Below are 27,081 nucleotides of genomic sequence, written 5' to 3' on the forward strand. Positions count from 1 at the left end.
CACTGCCAGGAGTGACCAGGAATAACGGTCACAAGCTGGCAGAGGGTAGGTTTAGGCTAGATATCAGGAAGCGCTACTTCATGGTCAGGGCGGCTAGGATCTGGAACCAACTTCCAAGAGAAGTGGTGCAGGCTCCTACCCTGGGGGTTATTAAGACGAGGTTGGATGAACATCTTGCTGGGGTCGTTTGACTCCAGTATTATTTCCTGCCATGGCAGGGGGTCGGACTAGATGATCTACTCAGGTCCCTTCTGACCCTAGAAACTATGAAACTATGAAGTGGGCCTAGACTCAAGGACCCAGCTAGAGAAAGAGGTGGAAGCCAGAGAGTCTGAGGTCCCAATAAGGGTGTGAAATCATGATGTTGCATATGGAGACTCCTTATAAAAGAAAATGCAGTGTCTGTAGTATTGGCAAAGGTTAAAATATTGACAGCTTTGAAAACTGTTCTTATCTTTCTACTGTAAATTTGGGCACACCATGCACAAGGCAAGCACCCCGTCCTTGTCTTGCTTATTAAGGACCATCTCTGGAAAGTGAGTAGACACTTGGTACTCCCACAGCTTTGACATTTCTGCCTCTGTGTGGACTATGTAGTACCAAATATGAGACTTGTTGTCATCTTGCAACCTATAAAGAATCTATAGCCCTTTATTATTCCCTGTAGAGGATCCTACTACTGTAAGCATTAACTAAGTTGTGAAAAGGGGAAAAAAATAGGATTATGAAAAGGGCCGTTGGATACGTGGCATGTGCCTGGTATAATTAAACAGACTTGTACTGTGTACCATATTTCTTAAATGAATTAATATGAATCAACAAGTAGTTGAATAATATTATCATTATTTCTCAGTTGTTTGCACCTAATTAATGTAAGTATTAATTATGACCATACAATGTGCATGTGCTATATATATAATTTTAGCTTCCACTAATTTCCCAATAGTAAACTGATACTTTCTGTCCCTGATGGTACAATGCATTTTGTTGCTCATAATTTGTGCAAAACCCAAACCATGATAAGTACTAGGTAGTTGTTATGGGAAGATTACTAGTCCCAAGAGCTCAAAAATTGTTTTAAAATATATATTTGCCTTGAAATTCCTTCCTTTAAAATATGTATAATTCATTTTAAACAGAGGGAGATTCTTTTATAATATACTGTACCACAAATTCAATAAGATACATTTTAAACACCCACATCCAAAACAAATTACTTGTTTTTAGCCAAGCACTGACACCATAAATTACATTCCATATCCAAAATGTCATACAGCTCTTTTAAATTGACCCTTTCTTTTATCTTTTAAGGTTCTTCCAGATTTGGCACCTTAGAAGAGAAATGGATATATGCCTTAAATATAAATTGGACAAATAAATAACAGACAGGTGCTCATTATGTAAGCTTAGGTTCTGCCTTTATTAAAACCCTCTACTTATGCTATAGAAAAGTATTGCTCACAATGGTGGTCTGCAGTGTTTTGTAATCTCAAGAATGTGAATATTTTCATTTTACCCCTCTCACTACATATACATACATACAAGCAAATTCTCTGACATCTGGTTGTGGTTTTCTCTGTTTACACAACAAAACTGCTGTGAACGAGTTATTTATTCCTCTCTGTATATTTCCTTTCTCTTCGGTTGTCACGCCATGTGGGATCTACAGGTTTCCACAATACTCTTTGGAAGATCAGTGAGAGATACTGAAAAAGAAAAGTTTTCCTTGAGTGTCTTTATATCAGGGGATATAATAAAAATGAGCTTTTTTTAACTACCTTCCAATTGGGGATCTCTGACACTTTGCAAAGATAAAGTAATCTCATAGTATTCCATATTGTTCTTTTTGCACACATGGGGAAAACAGAGGCACAACTGTCAATCGCCTCCACTTAACCCATTTGCAAGGGTCACACTTGTGGTTAGGGAATATCTTTCTCAACATCATACAGGAAAGCTATCCAGGAGAAAACCCAGAATTCCTGAGCCCCAGCCAGTGAGTTAGTCACATAACCATCTCTTTCTCTCTCTCTCTCTCTCTCTCTCTCTCTCTCTCATTCATGTTACTAAAGGAAGATTGAAACCATGACTTTAAGAAATATAAGAGGATGAATTCATACTTTGTGTAACTAAGGAGTATCAATTTATGTAGCATATTTTACAGTCATCAGAATGACATGAGATGCTGCCGTTTATGGAATACTTATAAGGTGGAACACCATATGCAGTTTAACAACTCCAGCAACCCTAAATGATATACTCCCTTGTAAAATCAACACACAATGCCTAGGGACAGAAATTACACATAAACTGGTATAAGTGATTGGAAACCAGTCTAAACCTATAACAGAACAGAAGTTCAGTGCACATAGAGTACAGATAGAAATGACAATTTTTGCCTGATCTGGCCACAAAAAGCAGTTTATAGCTGTGTCCAAACACAAATGAATGGCTGCAAACAGCTTAAAAATGGCTGATTCAGTGAAAACCTGACCCCTCATTACATAAGGTATCAGATAAAGATGTTACAAAATGTACTGTTTTGTATAACTTGTGTCTGTGGAGCTTCCAGCCTGTCATTGTTTTCAGAATGGGCAGAGGGAAAGGGAGCAGAGGGAGATCGGCCTGGGGGGGTTTCAGCCCTCCTGGAGAGTGGGGCAGGTATATTGCAGCCCCTTTCCCCAAGGTGGGGGTAGGGCTCCAATTCACCCATCCCATACTTCAGCACCAGCTGGGGAGCCCCAAGAATGAGCTCTTTCTGCTGCCTTTCCCTGCTCCCATTCTGAAAACAGTGAGCACTGGCAAAGAGCCGTGGCCTTTGCTATGGGAACCTGGCTGCAGGATGCCAGCCCATAGCTAGATTCCCTTCCACCCTGAAACGACCAGTGAACTACTGTTTGGTCTGGGGTAACTTGTAACTCAGGACACTTTGCAAAGATCATTCTGAGTTACAGCTGGGAGCTGTGCTTCTGTCTGCACCCCTAGACCAGTTCAAAGTGGCTGAATCCAGTTTGAGATAGACATGGATGCATGGAGTATCAGATTTAAGCAGTTTAGATTAGACCAGTCTATAGGACTTCTGTTCCAGATCCCCTCCTGATTCAACTTAGGTCACAGACCTCTGGCATCCCAGGATGCTTTGCAGCACCTGCTAACCCCTCCTCACAGGGCAGGTGGGCTAGCTTCAGCCAGTGCTCTGCTCCAGGCATGCCAAATTAGCCCATCCCTGGGCTGTCACAGAGCAGAGGCAGCAAAGTCTGTGCTCCCTAGCCCTGTCTTGCCTGTGCCTGTCAACCCAGCAGGGGGGATTCAGGAGAACAAAGCCCTGATCTTCAACCCCAGGCTCCCCCGCACCCCAAGCATGGGTCTGCCCTGTACTGTGGGGGATTTTCACCACCCCAACCAGCCAGCTTGACTTCCCTTACCCCTGTGAGTCTCTGCCTATGACCTGCAGAGGGGAGTGGGGAATGAAGCCCCCTATCCTATATCAGCCTCCCCCCGCCGGTTGGAGTCTTTCTAGCTGCATAGATTCCATGCAGGGGGAAGGGGGTGTTCCCCCACCCCATCTCAATGCCTCTCCCCCTCCCCTGACTGGGTTCATCCCAGCACTGGGGGGACTAGACCATGATGGGGTGGGGGGTTTCTCCGGTCACTATCTGAGCTCCAGACCAATGTGGGGGGCTTCATTTCCTCCTCCCCCTGTGAGTTAGAGGCAGATACAGGCGGCAGGGCTGTGGAGCTGGGCGGGTACAGGCTGTGGAGATTGAGGTAGAAGGGCTGATACAGGGGCAGGGGAAACCCCCTGGCAGCTCAGGGCCACTTCTAGCTGGGAAAACCCCAGCTCAAGGGGAGGAGACAGCAGGGGGATAGGGGCATGTACCAGGCAACCAGTGAGAAATGGCCCCTACTTAGCTGCTCTTAGGTGCCCTCTGGGAAGTGTGCTGGACTGCCCCCTGACTTCTGGCCCCAAACAGTGCAGGCATCTTTCTGTCTTTCCGAACAAGCGAACAAACATGAGTTCTGTTCATTATCGGTTCAATCTATACAGCTTAGAGAAACCTGTGATGGTTGGATCAATTCCTTCTGGGACTTTTTGACTCTCTATACTTAGCCAACAGGACACATTCTGTTTTCACTTTACACTAGCGAAGTCCCATTCAAGTCAATTACATCATGTAATTGAAAGCAGAATTGGCTTGAATGGGGTTGTGCTAATGTATGTAAGAGCAGACTCTGACTTAATGAGGATTAAAGGGATGCATGGCAAATCTTTCCTTTTTACTGTCAATTTATTTTTCAGCAGTTTTTATATTTTACAGGGTCAAAGAACAATATGTCCATGCATGAGAAAAGGCAGTCACACCAGGAAAAAGATGTCTTCACAATGGTTCTATTTTGTGTATAAAAATGAATATAGAATCCTGAATCTTCTTTCTTTATTATATTTTAAGACCCAAAGGTCTAGTAGGGCTGTTGTGGCTTATACTTGTTTTGATGCTTGTATTGTCTTTGTGAGCAGTTGGGCTACTTCAGTAATTACCTTTGAACGTTTAGACTACATCAGTAAGAAAGCACATTGATATATTGAATCTTGTCTTGTTTTATTGTGACAAATGTAATCAGCCTGTCCAGTTTACCTTTTAGTCGTGAGACTTCTATGTAACACAATTAAATATGTACATACAAACGTCCTATCTTCTTCAAACTAGATTGCAATTGAATTAGTTCAGGGATTGTTTCTTTATTCCTATAGGGTTCAGTGAACATCAATAGCATCATCTGCAAATACTCCTAATTAATATTGTTTTAATACTAATGAGATTTGGCAACAGATATTGCCTTAATCTTTAACAACAGGGGGAAAAAGTTCAGTAAAATGTATGCAACATCTTTTTGTTTAGCCAGCTGGACAAGGACATGTTTGAAATGGACAAAATGTGACGTAATTCTTGAAAAAGCATTAATTGGGGAGAAACATTTTCTTTTATCATAATTCAATGCCTATAAGAAAGTAAGTGCAGTAAAATCTTAAATAATCCCTCAGGGGGCCAACATGAATTGATTACTTAATGGAGGTAGTCTTCTAATACATTTACAATTTTACTGGATGTGTTTCTGGATACTGTGAGGCAATCATACACAAGGGTTTGTTTAATAAGGTTTTTTTAATAGATTTCACTGGCAATTTGATTTGTTCCAAAATGAGGCATTCAGCCAAAAAAAATGTGTCCTATACTTATGATTTTTCATTTAATAATTACCCAGTATTCCAATGGAATTGAATAATTTAATAATTACCCAGTATTCTTACCCATACATATTTTTAAATTTTTATTTTAACATATGTTGAAATTTATTATCTTTTCCATATTAAACTACCTATAAATAAACCCATGGCACATTTATGTAAAGATACATGTCTCCAAGAAGTAGCTGACAGATGAAAAAGCTGATTTTGAAAGGAATAGCTTCAAAATAGAGAGGCGACAAGAAAGTACTTCTTGTTCCATTCTCTAACATTAAACCAACTTTTTGGCAGTTGCCAATAAATAATCTTTTTTTGTTGGTCTTAAAGTTGTACTGGGCTTTGACTGACTTGACTCCTAGATGAAGGAAATGCAACTCCATCTCTGAGCTGAAGAGAAAATGTGAAAGGTGGACATGGTGCCATTTGCTTGAACAGTGCCAGTTAGGTCCTCCAGCTACAATTCTGAACTTCTGAGGTCTAAACAGGTGTAACGGGGGCCACCTCAGGGCTGGGTCTCATCACTGACCTGCCCACCTGTCTAGGGCAGTCTGCCCTGTCCACCTGCCATGACTTGATGTATAAAAAAAAGATGTAAAAGTGCAGGAGGCTGCCCATTTTATGCCCTGATGCCACAGCTCCGACCTTCCCTATACCATGTCCCATGCCTCACAGAGGGCATCCCAAGTTGGTGACAACTACAGCTTGTCCCTCACTGGGCCTCTAGCATACTGCCCTTTGCATGGCCTCAAACACACTGCCTGCTCCTGGGCCTCAATCATTCTGCCCCTCACTGGGTCTCACTCATCCTGCCCTACTCTGTGCAGCCCTTTGGGTCCCCATTGGACCCTACTCTACATGGCCCTTCAGGCTTCCTTAGTCACAATCTATAGCCAGCTCACACACAGCCCTTCAGGATGCCCTCATACAGACCATACTCCACGTGACTGCTGGCCTTCTGCCCCACACTGGGCCAAACTCAGCCTCTAGCCCCTCTCTGTACCACTCTTCCACTCACTTGCTGGGGCCACTACTTGGTCCCCCTTCACTGGGGTCTTGAGGTCTTACACCCCATGAGACTCAGGTGTCCATAGATGTGCCTGGTCCCCTTCCTGTCCCTACTGCCAGGTTACCCTCCAGGCTATGGAGGCAGGGGCTATAAGGCATCCCATACTTGCTGTGCCAGGGGCACAAAACTGGAAAGGGGGGAAGCCTCACCCAGAGGCAAAACCCCAACCAGAGAAAAGAAAGAAAAAGATAATAACTTACCTGTTCCAGGGACCAAGAGGAGCAAGGAACCTCGAGGCGAGAAACTACCCGTGTGGTTTGTAAGCCACACCCATAGACAGCTGGGGCCGGGTGACATCATGAGGAGACGCTGCCTGGCGGAGATGAAAGGGGGCTGCGAAAGCATGGGAAAGGCACTGAGAGCCAGAGAACAAGCAGGAACCTGCCGGCCAGGAGGGGACCAGCTGTGGCAGATGGCAGCTGGCAGCAGCAGTGGCAGCAGCGGCAGCCACAACGGCAGCAGCAACAGTGGCAACGGTAGTGGTGGTGGCAGCTGCGAAAGTGGCAGGGGATCCTTGACCTGGGGAAGACTGGCAGGGATCAAGGACACTGGCGGAGAGGCTGACAAAGGCAGCAGCGGCTGCAGCATCAGGAGCAGCGGGAGTGGCGGGAGATCCCCAAGCTGAGGATCAGCGGAGATTGACGACGCCGGCAAGGAAGCCAGCAGGGGAGCTGGCTGTGATAGCTGCAGTGGCAGCAGCAGGAGCGGCGAGGAACCCTGAGCCGGAGAAGCCTGGCGAGTGCCGAAGGAGCCGGCAGAGGGACCTGTGGTAACCCTGGGGAGACCCGGCAGCCAAGCCTAATCACAGGCAATGCGGGGGGCCGTAGTCCTGAGTGGAGGCAGGGCCCAGAAAGGGAAAGGGAAGGGGAGGGACCCTGGCTGGGGCAAAGGCACGGGTCCTGACCTGTAGTGTGTCCAAGGCTAAGGGTGTCAAAAGCGCTAAGGGTGTACGGAGCTCGCGGTGGATGCTCTATTTCCTTCAGGGTCCTTCCCTTCTTTCCTTTTGGCTACATCTCACCAGTAGCCACAGTGGTGGGTTTGTTCAGTGTCACGACGGGTGTTTCAGGGAAGAAGGGTTTAGGGTCAATGCAGTGGCAGTGGTCCCCTTTAGGGCCCATTTATTTCCATCCCCTTTGTGAGGGTAGGTGAGCAGAGTCCTCAGCACCAGGTGAGGGTGGCCAGGACCCTGTGGAAGAGGAGGGGGAGAGGCTGCGCAGGAGCACACTGGGAGCAGGCATAAAGGGCACCAGAGAAGACAGGCCCAAAAGCTGAAGGTCTCTAGGCCCACCCACCAGAGTTTTGCCAGGGCCCATGGTGCTCACCGTCATGAGGCAACATGGAGACCAGGGAAGACACCTGTGGGCGCTGGCCGCAAACTAGACTTGGAGGCCCATCTCAAAAGGGTGGTGCTTGGCTGGGGTGTAGGGAAGGTTGGAGCCCTGCGAGTGCCTGCTGAGACATGTGATGGCCCTCGAGACAGCTCCAAAGGGGACCCCTCCACTGAAGAACCATTCAAAGTCATGGCAGGCAAGTTATGGGGTCTCCCTGAAGACAACAGAGGTATCCTCTGGGGTCCGCACGTGGGACCCTGGCAAGCAAGATCAACTGCTTGGGTGAAGGCGGCGTGGCAGCGTACAGTAGAGCGGAGGAGGGCACACTTGCCTTTCACTACGGAGGCAACTGGTGTGGCATTTCCTGGGGACCACCCCATCCTACCCTAGCAGGGTGTAGTTTTACATCATGCCGCAGACCAGGAACCTCCTGCCATCCCCATAGTGTCTGCCCTGTAGCTCCAAGGATGTTTTGTTAGTAACAGCTCCAGCCAAGTGATGTTCCCCCTCCAGCTGCTTGCTGCTAACTGCTGGCTCCCCTGCTCAGGGCTGCTCTTACTGCCAGCAGCTGAGCCCTCTTCCCCAATCAGGCAGCCTCCTGATGGCCATGTGAGCCCTGACTGAGACTGCAACCACTTGCAGGCTGCTCTGCTGCTTTGTCTAAGCCCTTAAAGTGGCAGGCACCAAAGGTCCTCTGCCACAGCAAGCCATGGTACCTGCCACCATTAACACCATCATAATTTGAATATTTTTTTAATTTGTTGACATTATTGATAATATTAGTGTATGAACACTAACTCTTTAATTATGTTGTATGTTGGTTGGATGTCCTATACTGTACATGCAGAGTACATTGCTATCCACTGAGTGGGATATCTGACTTGCTCAAGACAGCATGTGGGTTTGCAGCAGCATGTAGCCCTCTAGAGTTGCCTGTATATGTGCAGGGAAGCTGCTCTGATGCACATTTACAGCGTGTCAGAGCAGACTTGATTAATTGAGTAATTAGCATGCTTCAGCAGATTAATCAAGTCTGCTGGAGCATGCTAATTAGTGCACCTCAAGCAGCCTCTGCATCTCATGTATCAGCATCCCCATGCTTCAAAATGGCAATGGGGAGGTACTTTAACTAAAGCTCATTCAACAAGCTTTAGTTAAAGCTCCCCTGCTGCCCTTGTGAAGTGCAGAAACACTGATGCACAGATGCTGCGGGTACTTTAATTAGAGTGGCTGTCAGAATACAGAGGTACAGGAGGTCAGTTCTGGGCTCCAGGTGATGATGTCAGGTAGTGGAAGGGTTGGCAGGAACTCAGGGTCCAGCCCCTGGCTGGCAAGGCTGACCGGGCTGCACCCAGCAGTCACCATTTACATGTGTATTTGGTTACACTTAATGACTCCACTATAAGATGGTACTGTCTCCAACAGTGCTATCATACAGCAGAGTTAATTAGTTTACTACTGCCTAATACCAGTGCACATGTAGATTGTGGCGCTTTACTGCAGAGCTAATTAGTCAACTCTGCAGTAAAGCACACGTGTAGATGCACCCACTCTTTGGAAGTGATTAAGAAAAGAGAACTATAGAGCAGTTTTTAAACCAAAGCTATTTACCTATCAGCCCTTTGGCCACATATGGTGTGGGAGGGGTTAAATTGTGGCCCACAGGGTTTGTTGTTTTGGCTACATTTACATGAACCTAGAGGTGAGCACTCCTGCTGCTTGCTCCTTCTCTTCTCTTCATTGGCTTCTGAATTCAGGGACTTCAGTCATCATTGGTAATCAGAATCAGCAGCAGAGGAAAGAGTGGGGCAAGTGATGGCAGTGTTCAGTCCACTGGTTCCAGAGCTATACCAGTGTAGCTGCTCTAGTTGACATACCTACGAGCCACTGCTCTGCTGCCAGAGATGTGTCATCTGTCCCATAAGAAACCCATCAGCTGGATTTGGCCCACGGGGTCTATGAGTTGTATACCTCTGTTTTAAACAAATATTTATATTTACTTATGTGGCAGGAACTTGATAGAACACTATGCACTAATATGAATGTAAATTGTTGATTTCAGTCAAAATAGTGGTCTGTGCACAAAAATGGCCCTGCTACCTTTTCAGTCAAAAATCTACAATACTGTATGTAAGAACTAGACTGAAACAATTTGACTGTCATAGATGAAATGGCAAATGTGAATAGCAGTGAAAGGAAATTATATAATGAAAACTGGAAATTATGTAAAACTCTAACTTGGTACCAAGAACACAATATAATAATTTTAAATATTGGGCCAAATCTTTACTGGTGTAAACTGGCATAGCTCCCGTAATTTCACTGGAGCTACATCAGCTGACGATATGGCCCACCATCTCTAATCTGACAATATTGCTTTAAAGAGCAGATAAGCCTTGGCAACAATACCTGAGAAACATTTTTTTGCAAGGATGAACTGTTCTTGGAAAAAATTCTCCCATGTATGAGTCACAAGTAGGTTTTCCTTCTACAGCAAGAATGTGTGTTGTCTCCTTTCCTCCCATTGAACAATACAAACAAAATCCAGCTCTTCAATCTGAAGTTGCATTTTATGTAGAAGCCTTTGTTATCCCCCTTTATTTGTGGAATACAGAAGTGTGGCATTTTGGTATTCTTCTCTTTAGACAGCAAGATGCAGAATAATTAATTGGGTTCTAGGGTTTAATGGCTATTAAAATAGATTTCCCTTTTTTGAATAAAATAGATTTTTGCCTATGTGTTCTGTAATATAAATAGTATTCACCCATTGCTTGGGAGCACACAGTACTGCCAAAAGCTGCATATTTTACTGTGTGTAAACTTAATATAAGGAAGCAGTGATTAGTATGCTCTTATGTGTAATGGCAGCTCTTACATACTAGCAGAAGATAGGGAAATTCAAAAAGACTATTTTGCCATTCAGAACTTAGTAACTGTGTAAATAATTGATCTTTTTCAGATCATCAGTGAACCAAAATACAAAAAATGAGAGGAGTTTCCAAGTAACTCCACTTTTTTCCAGTTTTTCTTGTCACAATTTACCCTCCCCAATTTGTTTTGTTCAATACAAAATGTGCCATATCATCCTGGACAAAATGTTTTGTTTCTCATAAGAAAAGGAGAGTTGGGTTTGCCTTTTGTGTTCAGTATGTGAGTAGTAAGAGTATTCACCAAAGCTCCTTTCCTTCCTCAGCCTGCTAATGTACAAACTCACATTTCCCAACTGCAAGGAGATAGCAATAATGATGGGAAAACAAGGTGAGAAAGTGAAGAAGACAGATTATGAAGAACAAAAAATTCAAAGCAATCTCCCGTCAAGCATAAGGTGAACACACTTTCATGCAATGTCCCCAGCAGTCTCAGAACTAAAGTCAATCATTGTAGTTTATCAATAAAGTTTAAGCATCCTGAATAGCAGTCTTCTGGGTGAAAGGATTTTAACATAGCACAAAAGCCAACACCAAATTTTTAAAACTGCTTGGGATGAAAATGTAAACAACTCAGAACATATTTACAGTTGGCAGCAACCCAAGAAAGAATCACTGTCAGTATGTTTGTTCTAGAAATACTGCTTAGTTTAAAATCAAGGCACGGCAAAAAAGATCCTGTTCTACATTTCAAATTTCTTCAGTAACACAACAAAACAAACAAGCAAATACAGCATTTGCCATAAGGGCAAGAAACAACAGAGAAAAAGATTTGATTTGCAAGTTCCTAGGAGGGATTTCCAAACAATATAAAATAAAACCTTTTTAAAGTACTTGACCATGCAATGTCCTTTAAAATAATAACCCACAAAGCCTTGTTTTAGTTTTTGTTACATCACCATGCAACCCAATCAAAGCATTAAACAGAAAGCTAAAATAATACAATATGCCAATGGCATGAAAGTTAGTGACAAATGATGAGAAACCATCTTGCAGTATTTTCAGAAGCACTAACCCACAGTAAATTATGCCTTCTATGCCCATATAACCAGTTTTAAAGTTGCAACAAGTTGTACTTTGTCAAGATGAACTCACCTGGTTATTATTTAAGATATTTTAAACTGCAACCAATGGAAATCTTATGGCATGAAACCAATTCAGATCAAATTAACTTATTCCTACTGATGTAGTGTAAAACATACAGTATATTTATAGTGTCAGCTTTCTGAGGACTTGTATCCACCTAGAAATACAGTTTTGAAGCTTCTTAGTTTTGGGATTGTCTTACTCCTGACTTACAGCATGATATGAAACCTTCTGTCTATATTTAGGAATATGGTGATGGCAACTTCTTGCTCACAGATGAACTAGAAATCAAATAAAACTTCTTTCCAGACATTCTGTGGGGAAAAGACCAGAGGGTTGCTAGTGGCCGTGCAAAGCAGTCATGCTCACTGCTATCAATAGGCATATCATTTGCTTTAATGTAGTCTTGAGTTTTGCTTATATGAAATTAAGACTTTGCCTGTATTCTGTACTTTTCATCATAACTAGCTGACTGTGTGCATGTCTCTCACTGATAACTTCTTGCCACTCTATCTCTTAGTACTCCCACAAATTCCCAAATAATTCAGATACAGCCTTGCCTGACACAGACGAGAATTAGTTTATGTTTTATTAGTGCTATTCAACAATCAGTTCCATAGGATGAAGTTAAAATGTAACTGAGAAGACAGATACACAGCTTGTAAATAATTCATGATGATGAACATTAATCGACTCCTACCTAGAATAAGCAGGCAGTGCTACAGGTACCAGATGTTGATGGGCCCACAGAGACATGCAGTCAGCAGCCCAGATTGAAAAAAAACAACCCCCAGCAAAGTGAAATAAAATATTATTCTAAGTCCTCTCTCCTTTTTTCATTATTACTATTTGTGCTTCCCTCCTGCAGCTCCTGGCAACCCCTTGCAGGAAAATATTTGTAAAAACAATCAGTCCTGCCCTCACATCCTCACCTTCCCTTTAACCCCTGAAGAAAGACAAAGAGAGAGAAAGATTACAAACAGTATATGAAAAATGAGTGCATTGATGTGTTTTGTTTTATGTCTTTGAAAGATCTTTGCTAGTTCTCTGGGGGATGCCAGGGAGGGTACTGAATAGGGAAAGATCACAGATATCCAATTTGATGCTCTCCCTATATAGCATTCATTTCTCCCACTGTCAGAGACAGTATACTGGGCTAGATGGACCACTGGTTAGACCCAGTATGGCACATCTTAGGTTCTTATATTCACTCCTAGGCACAAGAACATTTTGTGTCACAACCAATTTACTAATAATGCTGATGGACCCTGGAGAGATGGAGGAAGGTCACTGTATTGAAGGAGCTGAAGGAAATGAAATAAGTGGGGAAAAAAGATTGCTTTGCTTCTTGACCATCAGTTGCCTTCTACCTGGACTTCAGACTAACATGACTAACTATATTTATTAAAATGCATTCATGGCTTTGGCGTGTTGCTTTGTCTTTGTGATTTCTGCCTATTTATGTAGGAGTTGAAATGGCTTCTGGTCTGAATTTGCTTGGCCTCTTATTTTCCCAAAACCTTTCAGAGTCCACAATGGAAAAATGGCATTCTGGACAAGTAAATTCCAGTGCCTTGGTCCTTGTTAATGCATGCTTGCATCCTTTAAAGGCAGGGGAGACCGGTGGAAGTCCTCTCCAAGCTTATAGAAAATAAGACAAGCAGCCTAGCTTAATACAACAACAGAGGAGGCCTGGAAAGCACAGTAGAAAGGGATGGGAGAGTGGATAACATTGGGTGGTGGAAGAAGCATCATCAGAGAAGAAAACTGGCAGGAACCCTGTCACCACTGTGCTGAATTACTGTGACTTCAACCTCTTTGCCACAGGTGTTTTTAACAGAGCATTGTTAGCAAAACTTGCCCCCTCCTGCAGCTGCTAACTTAAGCAAATGTAACCTAATGTAAGCCTCTTGAAGTTCTCTTAGCCCTTTGATCTTCTGAAGCTAAGCTTTGGGAAAAGGTGGTTCCCCTGCAGCTTCTCATGGGCTCCTCATTTCCCAGCTCCCTCATAGGAGAGGAGATAGAAGGCAGGATAGACCTGTACCTTGTCAACTAACTGAATCAGAGACACAAACTTTTGTGAGCAAGACCTCACTTCATCAGATGCTAAGTATGCATATGTAGCTCGAATAAGTGAGTAAGGACACAAGTGCTTTTGGCAGAGTGTGAGTGGTGGATGGAAGAGGTAGTTAGCTGTGTTAGCCTGAAGTCAAGCAGATGGAAGGGTATATATGCACCTTAAAGACTAACTAAATAAGATATATAGAGAGAATAAGCTTTTGTGAACTTGAGTTCACTTCTTCATGTGCTGTGAAAAGGAGAGCATAGAGCAGTGTATAAAGTGGAGTGAGTGAGTGAATGATTTGAATGGGAAAAGAGGCAGAGGAAGGGGAGAAGGAGGCAGTGTTGGGAGAGGCATATAAGAGCCCACAGGAACAAAGGGATGACAGAACACTAATCCAGGTAGTTCCTGTTTAAACCATACTTGGCAGTGGAGTCCAGAGAGGTTAAAGTGTTCTGACATAGGCCTTTCTGTCTTTCTGCAGCTGATGTCAGATCGGTGCTCGTTCATTCTTACGTGTGAGGATTGTCCTGTCAGTCCAATGTAGACAGCAGATGGGCATTGTAAGAAAGTGATGGCAGGTGAATAAATATTGTATGTTGTACTCTTTGTTATTTGGTCTGCTGATGATGTGGTCTGTATTGATGTGGGGACACAGCATGCATTTGGGTCCATTGCAAAACCTGGTACCTCAATGAGAACGGGAATTAGCTAGTCTGTTGCTTGAGAGAGATTGTTTGAGGTAGAGGGGCTGTTTTATAATATAAGGAAGAAATACTAAAAAACTTCTGAACACTACAAAAATGAGGGTGGAGACATTAAATGCCATATTTTATCATATACAGGTTGGGGAGCTCGCTGTCAGCAGGACCAGTTTGTCCCCCCTGTGGTTGATGTGGCCAGGCAGTGAAAAAAGGAGGAAAAGACTGAATGGGCATGGCAGAAAGAAAATAAAAGATAAATTAAGGGTAAGAGAAAAGAGTTAGTGATAAAAACAGGGAAGAGCATTGAAAAAGAAGGTAGATAAATAGAAAATAACTTAGGGGGGAAATGTGTGAGAGGAGGAGGAAAAAATAGTGCAAAGTGGGAAAAAATGTAACGTGGAGTGGGGAAAACTTCCAGTATTCTACAAAGAAAAAAGGATGAGTCAATAGAAGAAGGAAAGAGAAGATCAAAAGAAAAGGAGGCAGTGAGCTAAACATTTATTAACTTGAAGGGACTGCCAATCTTGTAAGTGGCTGTATCATAAATCTCACAGTACAAAGCTCTATGCTAAGATTTTGATGAACCCCCTACAGAATGTACTTTGATATCCCCAGGAGAGGTCTTAGTGAATGCTTTGCATGTTTGGCATATGTTTAATCTGATCCCTGTGCAGACTGCATATTGGAGAACTTTAAGCATTTTGGAACCCCCTGAAGGAAGGCTGAAGACCCTCTTTCTCCATTTTTTGGTCCAGTGCAGATAGGCTTTAAATCCCATTTCATATCCAATACATGCAGCTATTTTCCTAATGATATTTGGGTTTAGGGCAGAAATATAAGAGAAATTAAGTATAACCTGTTTTTTCTGGCTGTGTAGAAAGTCAAGATGTAGACTAAATATCATCTTTAGGAAAGAAATGAAAATGAGTTCTTTCGCTGACCTTACTTCCAGTTCATTTATTCTCCTACCTGCTCAGAAAGAGACAGACAAGTACAGTGCTAAAAGACAGACCTTGTCAAGTGGCAGTGAGCTGCTTCTGCTCTACTGGGAAATCTGTCTTGAGGAACAGTTGTGAAGAAATAGGAGGTAAGAGGGCACAAGAAAGAAATATCAAAAAAACTTTTGATTGAATATTCCAAAAACTGAGGATGGAGGTATTCTATATTTTCTCACATACAACGGACCTCAAAATAAAGTATGCATCCTGTTTTGAAAGGCACAACAAAGAAAAAACATATTTTATTGTAGTCAGTAACTGAGTGTCAGCAGCTAGGGAGCCAAGCCTTTTCATTTGTGGTTCCAATCCACACTTTACTTTCACTTTTACCCCGTAAATAGCAGAAACTCTGTTACCATATTTCCTCACATATTATGTGTACTCCAATTTCCAGTAGCTGGATTTGCGGGGAGGAAGGTGTGTTTCTGTATGTGAGAAAATATGGTAATTTAAATTTTTATGTGGGCCACTTTTGAGGAATTACATGGCTCTTAGATTTTGTATCTATAGATAGGATCAGCATATCATGTAGCCTGACCTACCATGGCCTACAGGATTTCATCCAGTTAAATTCATAATGAGCCCAATAACTTGCATGACTAAAGTATATCTTTCAAAATAATAGGAAGCTTTATCTGGAAGATTTCAAGGAATGAAGGGAGGACCCTCCCATAGCATCACTTCTCATAGTTTCTTCCTTAGTTCTTTATCCATCATCACTAAAACGCACACCTTATTTTGAATTTCAGTTTGTCTAGTTTCAGCTACCAGTCATTTGTTCTTGTTATGTCCTTCAATGCTAGATTAGAGTCCTTTTAGTACTCAGTATTTTATCTTTGTGAGGGTATTTCTTAAATGAAGGGCATCTGTAAGATGTGTGAGAACTAGGAATAGTGTCTGCGAAATACAGGTGGCCCTCGGACTTACAACACAATTAGTTCCTGAAAATGGCATCTTAAATCAAAATGTTGTAACTCAGAACCGATTTTCCCATAAGAAATGATGTTATAAATGAAAGATTGGTTCCTGAATCAAGACCCAATACCCTATTTTCACCAAAAATAACCCAGAATTTTGTACTCAATCAATTATAGATGAGTAATATAGCTACATTAATGTATTTATATTGTAAATAGCAAATTATGGAATGCTAGAAGGCTCAGGCAGGATCATTAGAGCAGAGACAAAATCCCCCATTCTAAATTGCACAGCCAGGCAGTCATGGAGTGGTATGACACTGGCACAACAGTTAGGGTAATTTTAGCTCTAGATTTGGGGCTCTGGGTGCTGCACTTCAAGAGGAATGTGGACAGAATGGAGAGGGTCCAGAGGAGGGCCACTCGTATGATCAGGGGACAGCAGGGCAGGCCCTACAAGGAGAGGCTATGGGACCTGAACCTGTTCAGCCTGCACAAGAGAAGGCTGAGGGGGGATCTAGTGGCCTGTTACAAACTAGTCAGGGGGGATCAGCAGGCATTGGGGGAGTCACTATTCCCCCGTGCACTGCCAGGAGTGACCAGGAATAACGGTCACAAGCTGGCAGAGGGCAGGTTTAGGCTAGATATCAGGAAGCGCTACTTCACGGTCAGGGCGGCTAGGATCTGGAACCAACTTCCAAGAGAAGTGGTGCTGGCTCCTACCCTGGGGGTTTTTAAGAGGAGGTTGGATGAACATCTTGCTGGGGTCGTTTGACCCCAGTATTATTTCCTGCCATGGCAGGGGGTTGGACTAGATGATCTACTCAGGTCCCTTCCGACCTTAGAAACTATGAAACTATGAAAATTCAACTACCTATTTACTGATCCTCATAGGATAATGGAATAGGCTATACTGGAATACACTCTGCTGTACTTCACTGAATAGGCTACACTGGAATACATTTTGCTAGATAGAACTGCCAGCAGGTCCCCTTTTATTTTTTAAGGAAAATTTTTCGTGTTCCAAGTCAAATCAGCCAAATCAATTCCAACTCTGTGAGTCAATCAAGAACCAAATGTGGCCCTACTACCAGCAAACATCCTCCACCTCTGCCTGGGGCTTCAGATGCTTCCAAATCCTTTGGCAGGTATCTGAGGACAGAGTTGTAGCAGGGCAGCCCTATGATATGGACTTTCCTAGTCCAAGATATGAGTGGATTTAGGATCTTGAAAAGGGGAGTGCAGGTGGTGTGCATTATTACATATAACACAACACATATTTTTCCTCCAGTTAAAGAAAAAATAGAAACTTTACCAATATTCTAGGGGCCCAGTGCTATATTATTCAATTTAAGATCAAAGTAAAAAAATATATAACTTTATTGGAATATGTACTAATTTGCTAGCTTACCTATTAAGTTACAAAGCATAACATACTAAACAAAAATAGTCCAAAGATACTGTGTTATCGATCCTGTGGTCATTATAAGTAAATGTACATCTTTTTCTTCAGATCATGAAACAAATCTAGTCTTCCTGAGCATCTTGACAGCACATCCAATACTTTAGTCAGTCATTTCTACACTTAAGTTAATGTTGTTGACCTGAATTGAGATTTTTAGCTAGAACTCGCAACAGTGTACAATGCTATGATATAGAAGACAGATATTAGTTTACCAGAAATAGCAAGACAGCAACATTGCATAGGACAGAATAACTGGATTAATGAAACATCAAGACCATTAAAAAGGAGAGAGGGTCATTAACACCTGTGGGTGAAGCAAGATTATCAGGAATCAAGTACTTTATAATGAGCTATGTAATCAATTGACTCCCCCAGCACTGCTGAATCGAAATGCAGATAGCTTTAAAGTTTGGATGCAGCAGGAATCAAAGGGGCGGGGGTACAACTGCACCACTGCACCCCATCCATCCATCCCTGGTCAGAGAGAGGAAATTCTTTGTAGAGCGCTTTAGAGTGTAATGACTAATGAGAGCAATGAGCCTAAATCAATCTCTCAGATTGTCTGAGGAAGCTTTGATTAGTATGCAGTGCAGCAGCAGTCCAACAGAGGGAGTCTGAACTCAAAGTAGGACAACAGTCTCTGTTGTGGTCTAACTTCATTAAAAATGTCCAGAACAATGGACACCCATGTGTGAGAAATATTTGTTTCTGAAAGTCAGTTATAATTAATGTTTCATCCTTCTTTGCCAAGACTTAGAAATTCTAGTTTGATTACAAAGTTCAATTTCACAGTCTTTATACTATGAATATTATTTCTGTTGTACTTTAGTACTATTCTTTAAGTACCCTTCTTTAGCTCCACTCTTAGGAATTCTTTCCTTCTTCATTTTTTTGAATTTCTTCATTTTAATTCATGTCTCAACTTATTACCCAATCCAGCAGTTTCAATCCAAGAGGCAAATACAAGTGTAGCAGTAATATTAGAAATAAAGATTCTGTTTGTTTGTTTAGGTAATTTCAGGTGTTCATAGCCATGGATTCACATTAAGAGTACTGTATAATTTGGTTGGTATAATCCAAGCTTTGAAATGCATGATAGCATTTCACTGGGTGAGAAAGTCATTGTTGCTTCAGCTGCAGCCATATTCATCTCCCCAGGAAGATTTTAAGCTTCAAAGGAGAATCTGGGTCATGCACATTTGAACTGTGTTTTAGCACATAAAACACGAACATAAAGCAATATAATCTTTTATATCTGCTGGCTCCCCATGAGAAATGGTAATGAAATGGCTGTTCAAGGTGCATTCAACTCCTGTGTCACTGTTTCCCTGTCCCAGAATAGAACAGTCCTTCAATGCTAACTCCAGCAGAGGTTAATTACGTTCTTAACATAGCTTTAGATACTTTAAAGGACACTTTTGTTGCAGTATCAACATGCTAATCTGGAGAGTAAGACATTAGGGAGGTATGAACGTAAAGAAATGTCAGCAGTAAAATAAAAGAAACAGAAAAGGAAAAAGAAAAGGAAAATCTTACAGTTTTTGCCTTCAAGGCTAGACATAGGTTTGAATTTTATGGCTGGAAAAGTCAAAATCCTATATCTTCAATATCTTCTGTTAGCTAAATATTTTAATAAGCACAACTAAATCCAAATTGACTGTTCAATTAATAATAATGTTATAATTATAGTAATACCTCTTAATGGGCAGAACAAGTTATGAATACTTTTTAATCCAAGAAAAGTAAATTACAAAGCAAATATAAAGGATAAAATATGCTTTCTTGATCTATTGATGGTACTGGTTTCTCCCTGAGCAAATGAATTGTAGTACACAGTAAAAATAATGAGGTTCCAGTAATTCAAGACCTCTTTCACTTTTCCACAGCTCCTTTTGAAGACTTGGCTCATGATCCCAGATTATTTCTTGTTCTGTTTCCCCTCAGCTGACCTCCAGAAAGGTCAGGGCTTCCTGCAAGATAGAAAGCATGGTGATTAAGGCAAAATTCTTATCATCAAGAGATAATTAGCCATGTTGCTTAGCCTATAAGGTTATTATCAGGGAGCATTAATACAAAAATTTACTGTTGTGATTAATCATCTTCTACTACATATAAATAACTCCAGCTTTTAAGGAAATTCTATAAATATTTGATATTCTGGAATATTATTAAATCAGTATAAGAACCAAAAAAATTGCATGCAATACTCTTGGTACTGCAATTTTAACTTTTTTCATATTTTTTTCTTTTATGCTCTTGATGAGATTCACATATTTGAAGACAAATTTCTTATCTTGGGGAAAAAGTTAAGTCATGTGTATCCTAGCCAACTACGCATATTTTTCTGAGTATTTTCTCTTATACATATGAAGGTTAAATTACCTCACAAAACGAACTTCTATACCATGGGTAGCTTGCCAATGGTTTGATGTAGTCGAACTTTGAGGGTGACATACAAAAGAAATTTAAAGCGTAAGTCAATTCTTCTCTCTGAGATTTAAAGAATACCTGTTTATTTGGTGTATGCCCCATCTAGCCTGAGGATTCAGTGATGAGTAGGATGACTAGCAATACTAATAAAATGACAAAAAATCAAATGATTTTTGTTCTGTTTTAAACCTATTTGTCATAGACTTCATCATCCGACCAGCCTCCTTAGTCATCTACAGATTCAGCAATGCCTTCCTTATTTACAGGAAAATTGTCATTCTCATATTGAGGGACAACCTCTGCTGCCGCACTTAGGGCAGAGACAAAACCTATTTGCATATAGAGAGTACAAAGTAATGTACAGGTACGTAACCTAGCTCAAGAAGGCTAGCCACAGGAGACTGGATCACCACACAGAATACTTTACACCATTTGGCAACATAAATTAGCTCACAAATTAGCTCTGTGCTGCTGTAACTAGATTACTTCCAGTACTGGATCTAGCTCACTTAAAGCTGACTCAAATATATCTATGCTATATTGCAATCTATAGTGTAAGCATACCCGTTTATGATACAAATAGTTTTATGTGGAATAGTAGGATGAAGAGTAAAACAGACTAGTAGAAAAAGTGTTTATCATATAAATAGTGTTATTTTGTAATTCAGGGGTGACCAAGATATGGCCTGCAGAGCCTTGTCATCCAGCTCATGGGGTTCAGAGGTCCAGCAATTTGACAGCAGAGCCAAATGAGGTCCAGCAATTTGACAGCAGAGCCAAATGAGTTTCCATGGCTAAAGATCCCATTGTATATGGTACAGGGTAAATACATTGTTTTCCTGACAGTGGTGAAGTTTTCTAGGTGGGAATGTGAGAACTGACTATTGGCTCAGCAGCTTGACTGGAATCATACAAAGCTCTGACATCATCTTTAAGTTCAGTTCTCCCTTCTCCAGCTTGTGACAATGATGAGAGAAAGGATGTAGGCAGGATTTTAATTGTTTAAAAACCCATACTTGTGCATATTTACAGTGAATATGTGAATGCTATTAAAAGAAATAAGAGTTCACAAACAAAGAAAAGAAGAGGGCTATCATGAGAGCCCTTCACTTATCCACAACATCAGTGGGAAGTGGTGCTGGCTCCTACCTTGTGGGTCTTTAAGAGGAGGCTTGACGTTTACCTAGCTGAGGTCATATGAGCCCAGTATTCTCTCCTGCCCAGGGCAGGGGGTCGGACTTGATCTACTTAGGTCCCTTCTGACCCTACGTCTGTGAATGTATAAGAGAAATAGTCTTTCAGTCAGAGATGGTGACTGCATTCAGTTTCTTTCTGAACTAACCAATATATTGTTGTCATCATTCAGCTTAAGCGACATCTTCACTACAGAGTTAACACAGATGATTTACCCTTGACTTTCTTTGTGCTACCTTTTATTAAATTGATTTTTTTTGCAGTAGAGTGTAAAGAAATATGTCTGTCCTTTCAAGGTGCAAGGGGTGTTGCAGCAGCTCTAGCCTGTTACACTCTAGTTTTGTTTCAACAGCCTTATTCAAACCAGTGGCATGACACAAGTCTATCTTGAAGAACAAACATATACCATATGTTGGCATTAATGGAAATTCTCATTTTGCCAGAAAAATGAAACTACAAGACTTGACATGCAGTGGTGGTTATTTTTGGAGCCACCAGTTTTTGTCATAAAGTAGCCGTATGCATGAGCATAGAGCACAGGCAATTTTCTAGAGCACAGTTGTAGACCAAGAGCAGGTATATAAAGTAATGGAAATGCACTGTCTTACATATATGAAAGAACAAGTTTTGGCCCTATTGCTAATCTATGAGGAAAGCCACAGTCTTGGAACCATGTCATTCTGCCCATCCTCTGCCAGGTAAGAAGATAGATGCCAATGAAGACGTACAGTCGGCTATGTAAGGTGTTGGAGGATTATTCCTAGGGCTGTTACAAATAATTAATTTTTTCATTTCAGTGACCAAAGTGGGAAAAAAAAGTCTGGTCAACTAAGCATTCTATTCAACCCCATACAGAATGGGATTCTTTTGTTTGGTTTGTTTTGGAATATTTGGGGCACAAAAGCGAAGTGCCAGATTCATAAGGCAGTATTCACAAAACAGACAGAAGTGGTGTGGTGCCACCTTCCCTTTATACTTTAACCAGTGCAGATATTTAAAATAGTCATTCATCTTCCATGTGCCCCCAGCCACTGTGCAGTAAGATTGGGGTTTATCTTTCTCAATCTCTTCTGTATACGTTGTTCCATTTTCCGTAAAATACTGTTATCAGTTGCATCATTACACTGAAACTTTGGGCATATCCATTGTCCTTTATATAAGAAATTTGTGAGAAGTCATTGAGCTCCTAGATGAAGCAGGTATGAAAATATAGCAGTCTTCAAATACAAAATGCAAATACATGTTCTTCACCCAAAGCAAATAGATAGATGAGTCTACTCAGGAATTTTGCAGATGGACTTTTAGCCTTGTAGTTCTTTGAATAGGAGTATGTGTTTAGGTGTGTCAAATAATGCCTGTCTTATTTCATTAAATAATGCCTACTAATATGCTAAATGAAGTTCAGCCCATCTGAGATCTTTAATGCTTTATTTTAAACATTTGGAAGGATCATAATCCTCATTTGTTCCTGCATTAGACAGAATGGCCTAATAACCCTCCAGCACTTGTGGGATATGGATTAAAGTTCAAGGAAGTGGACTCTTGAAATATTTTAGAAATGTTTTTTAGATGTGGCCCAAATGATTTATTATGTATTAGAAAGTACACCCTTATAACTTCCTAAACTTTAGCTTTTATCAGCTGTTGAAGGTACTTTCAGGATCATAATATTTAACAAATTCCTGAACTCATTATAAAGTCATTTTCTAGAAATCTCATTTATAAAATTTAATATCAGAATTAGAAGATGACAATGAAAGGCTACATTTGGCTGGCAACATAAATCCAACAACAGAGTTGTAGGATGTTTCACTTTTGTTATCTGCCTGCTACATCCTGCCCTTTTTGCATGTTGGAGGGCACATTTCCTCTCAGAGAAAAAGTACAGGGTTAGTTTAATGATCCCCAATGAAACCAGGTCATTATCAGAAGAGCAGGTGAGATAAAAAGGAAAGGAGTTAGAAGAAACAAAATAAGCAGTGACACACTGAAAATCTCAAGCCCTGCTGGCAGGGTAGCAAGCTGTGCAAACACATGATAGGTTGCAATAAGTGCTGGAACAGAACAAAAAGTTACAAAAGGCAACTGAAAATTTGAAACAAATTTTAAAAATCACCCCCCCGCAAGGTAAATCTTGAAAGACAACATGCTCCAAATACTGACATAGCACCCAGAATGGAGGAAGAAATGGAAAAAGGTGGCTCTTGCAAAATTAAAGAAAGGATCATGGGATAATTGGGATGGTTACTGGGATGGAGATATATGAATGACCTAGATCAGTGGTTGTCAACCAGTGGTACATGTACCCCTAGGGATACTTTAAAAAGTTATAAGGGGTACACAGAACGAATGAACGGCCATGAGCGCAGCCTGGCAGTATGGAAAAGCCGGGTCGGCTGGTAAGTCTGTTGTGGAGAAATGAAGTGGGGAAGAAAGGGAGATAGGGGGGCCTCGTGGTGAGGGAGGTAGGGAGTGAGGCAGGAGCAGGGGCAGGCACTGCATAGCCAGGGTGGACCAGGGAACGGAGCCACCAGGGGGCTCAGAGAGTAGGGGCAGTTCCCACTGCTGCACACATGCCAAGAGGTCATGGGGGCATGTGCCCCAGATCTGTGCACAGAGCAGGGTGGGCTGGGGCTCTGCTGAGCTCTTCCCGGTGGAGGGGCTGGGCCAAGCTGTGCTTGGGGTGGGCAGCAGCAGTGCTGGGAAGGGGCTACAGGGTAGGGGCAGCAGCCACCCTAAAATTTGCCATAGCCCCCTTCCAGCACTACTGCACACCTCTAGGGCAGCCCAGCCCAGGCCCGCATCAGGAAGAACCCAACACTGCCCCAGCCCCAGCCCACAGTGGCAGCCCGCCCTGTCCTGCACTCAGATCCAGGGGCACATGCCCCCCATGCCCTCCCAGGGTTCATGCAGTGGCAGGAGCCACCTACCCCCACACACACACATTCCTTGGACAAGCTGCTCACGGCTCCATCCCGCATCACAACCCAGCTGAACACAGCCTGCTTCAGCCCCAGCTCTACTGCTTCCCCATAGGCAGAAGAAGAAAATATGATTGGGAGGGTCAGCACACATGAGTGCATGCACCCCGCCCCTCCGCCAGCAGGTATGTCTGTTGTGGGGAAGCAGTTAGGGGGCAAATCAAGGCCCCTGCAGTTAAGGAAGGAGTGGGGCAGAGATGGGCAGGGGCTGGGGTGAACAGGACCCCAGGGCAGGTCATGGGACACTTCAAGCATGGGCAGCTCATCCAGAGTGTGAGGGGGCTCCTTCCACTGCACACATCCCCAAGGCAGGTACAGGGGGCATGTGCCCCCCTGATCTGTGTGTGGGGCAAAGGCAGCTGCTGCTACAGGCTACTTTCCACACCCTGCTGCCAGTGCCCCAGGAGCAGCATAATATGCACTGGCTGTTCTACCTGCCTCCTGCACACAGCTGAGTCTAACCTGGCCCAAACTGTTACGTCATAACTATGATATATATATTTAAAGCATATATTAATAATGCATTTAATGTTAATTAGTGTAGCCAGCCTTAAATTACATAATTGGTAACATTAAAAACAAGAAAATAAATGGGGTACATAAGCTGAAAGTTTGAGACAGAAGGGGTACACTTGTTAAAAAAGGTTGAAAACCCCTGACCTAGACCAACCACCATCCAATGACTCATGAACAATAGCCACTGTACCACAACCACACCATATGAAAGCCAGGTTTCAAGAAATCCTATTCTGAAACCTAGAACAATACCTGCAAAAGCAGTAGAGATAGAAGTGAATGAAAACTTAAAAGAAATCCACTGAGTCCACCCTTGCTCATAAGAGGAATGGATCACCTAGTTTTAATAAAATCATACATGAAATAAATCAATGCAGCCACAGATTCCTCAAAATCTACCCATGCTAAAATCATGTTGCCTTTCACAGGGGGTACAACACTTAAAGGGACAGAGCAAGCAGAGTTGTACCAAGGATTGATGTATTAAATCAATTGAACAAACAACTGGGCAAAAACTGTCTACAGGTCATACAAAGGCATGTGCAGACCAATGTAGATAGGGCATGGATGCATAGATAGGTATAACAAGATAACTTCAAAACAGTGTCTAACCCACTGGGTTACCACCTGTCTGTAAATTATTCTTTTTCATGATGATGGTGCAAGATGTGCAATCTTATCATGAGATGTGTGAAAGGGATAGTCGTGCTCGGTGCTGGATAGTCTGGTGCCTGTGTGATATGACTAGGGCAAGAACACCTAGAATAGAATACCCATGAAGCCAAGATACAGATGGAATGTGATACTTAATTTGTTGTGATCGCTATATAAAAGGAGAATTGGAAATCAAGGGAACACTGTAGTAGCCAAGGGGAGCCTGTGTGGTGTTGTGCCAACAATCTTGTCCCATGTAAAAAATGCATTAATACCCAGTCTGATGTACTTAAGCCAAAACATGTTAGGTCTATGCTAGTAGGCAATAAACCTGGCCAAACTGTCACTGTACTGAACCTGTTGTTCTTTAAGACAAGATTATTGTTTGGATTTCCCAGCTGAGACTTTGGCCAGTACCACAGTTGCTGAGACTTCAACACTGACAATGCATCAGTAACACTCAACAAGGATGCCACCAACAACCACACTGGTGACCCTGACAACACAGCTCTGCTACATTTCTTTGTTCTCTTAGTAATGCCATCAGCTTCGTAATTTGGGGTAGGCAAGTGGGGTGTGAGAATTAGGTGCTGACTTAAAGGGAGTCATCTTCAAGGCCCCCTGTGCTCATCCACTCTACTCAGCATTTTCCAAACCTCTTTTGCACTCCCTCACCCCTCTAATGGACCTCTCTTCCGGCTGCAGTGCTGCTTCTCTGACCTGATTATCCATGGTGTCCCAACACTTCCTACTCTGATGCCATGTCTGCTGTCTTGCCCCTGAATTTGCCCTGCAGATCGTCTACAAGCATGCAACTGTTTGGCACTTGGTGTTGTGGATAAGTGATGTAGCCCTCCACACAAAGCAGGGAGGACTGGGAAGCTGTGAAGTAGAGAAAGAACTTTCCTGGCAAGCTTTGCCATAGCAAGTGTAGCTGACTATTTGGTTTGCAAGAGTGACAATAAGGTTTGGGAAATGCTGGCCCAGGATTTGTATCTTATTCGTTTAGTTACATCTCTGAATGCCATCTCCACATTCTAGACAGATTGCTCTTTCCTTCCTCCCTTTCTTTTTTTCCCCCTTTTCCCTGAACTATCTTACATTCTGGTCTCTTTCTCTTCCACATTTGCACCCTCCTCATTTTCTCCCCTTCCTTCATCCTATTCCTCTTTGTTCTCTACATTTTCAGGCTAGAGAGACATCCCCCTTCTCCCAGTTTTATAGTCATCCTGGCCTTCCCCCAGTGGGTCCTTTTTCAACATTGTATTTGCTCCCAATCATCCTGTTAAAGGACAAAATGGCATGTGCAGAAAGAGACTAAGCCTCAGAAGCACTTCCTCAGGCTATTGTTCTCTGCCATATTGAAAATACATTTCTCCTACATAGGTTGAAATCTATACCCAGTCTCAGTGCTAACTTATAAAAAAAAGGGTGAGTTACTGGATATGTATACTTAATGTATATCCATGGCTGATGCATGGGGTTTGATAACATATTACCTG

At 42.3% G+C, this 27,081-nt stretch overlaps 1 long non-coding RNA gene across 1 annotated transcript in view; it reads left to right on the top strand.

Annotated features, from left to right (window-relative positions):
* LOC109323740 overlaps nt 1–12,057 on the top strand; it is a 32,705-nt gene extending 20,648 nt beyond the window's left edge. Inside the window, exon 3 of the long non-coding RNA XR_002104735.1 lies at nt 10,839–12,057. This is a non-coding gene — a long non-coding RNA (uncharacterized LOC109323740). The remainder of the gene's footprint in view (nt 1–10,838) is intronic.
* The last annotated feature ends 15,024 nt before the right edge of the window (nt 12,058–27,081 follow it).

Source organism: Crocodylus porosus, unplaced genomic scaffold (genome assembly GCF_001723895.1).
Source record: "Crocodylus porosus isolate Cpor-Errol unplaced genomic scaffold, CroPor_comp1, whole genome shotgun sequence".
NCBI classification, from domain to species: domain Eukaryota; kingdom Metazoa; phylum Chordata; order Crocodylia; family Crocodylidae; genus Crocodylus; species Crocodylus porosus.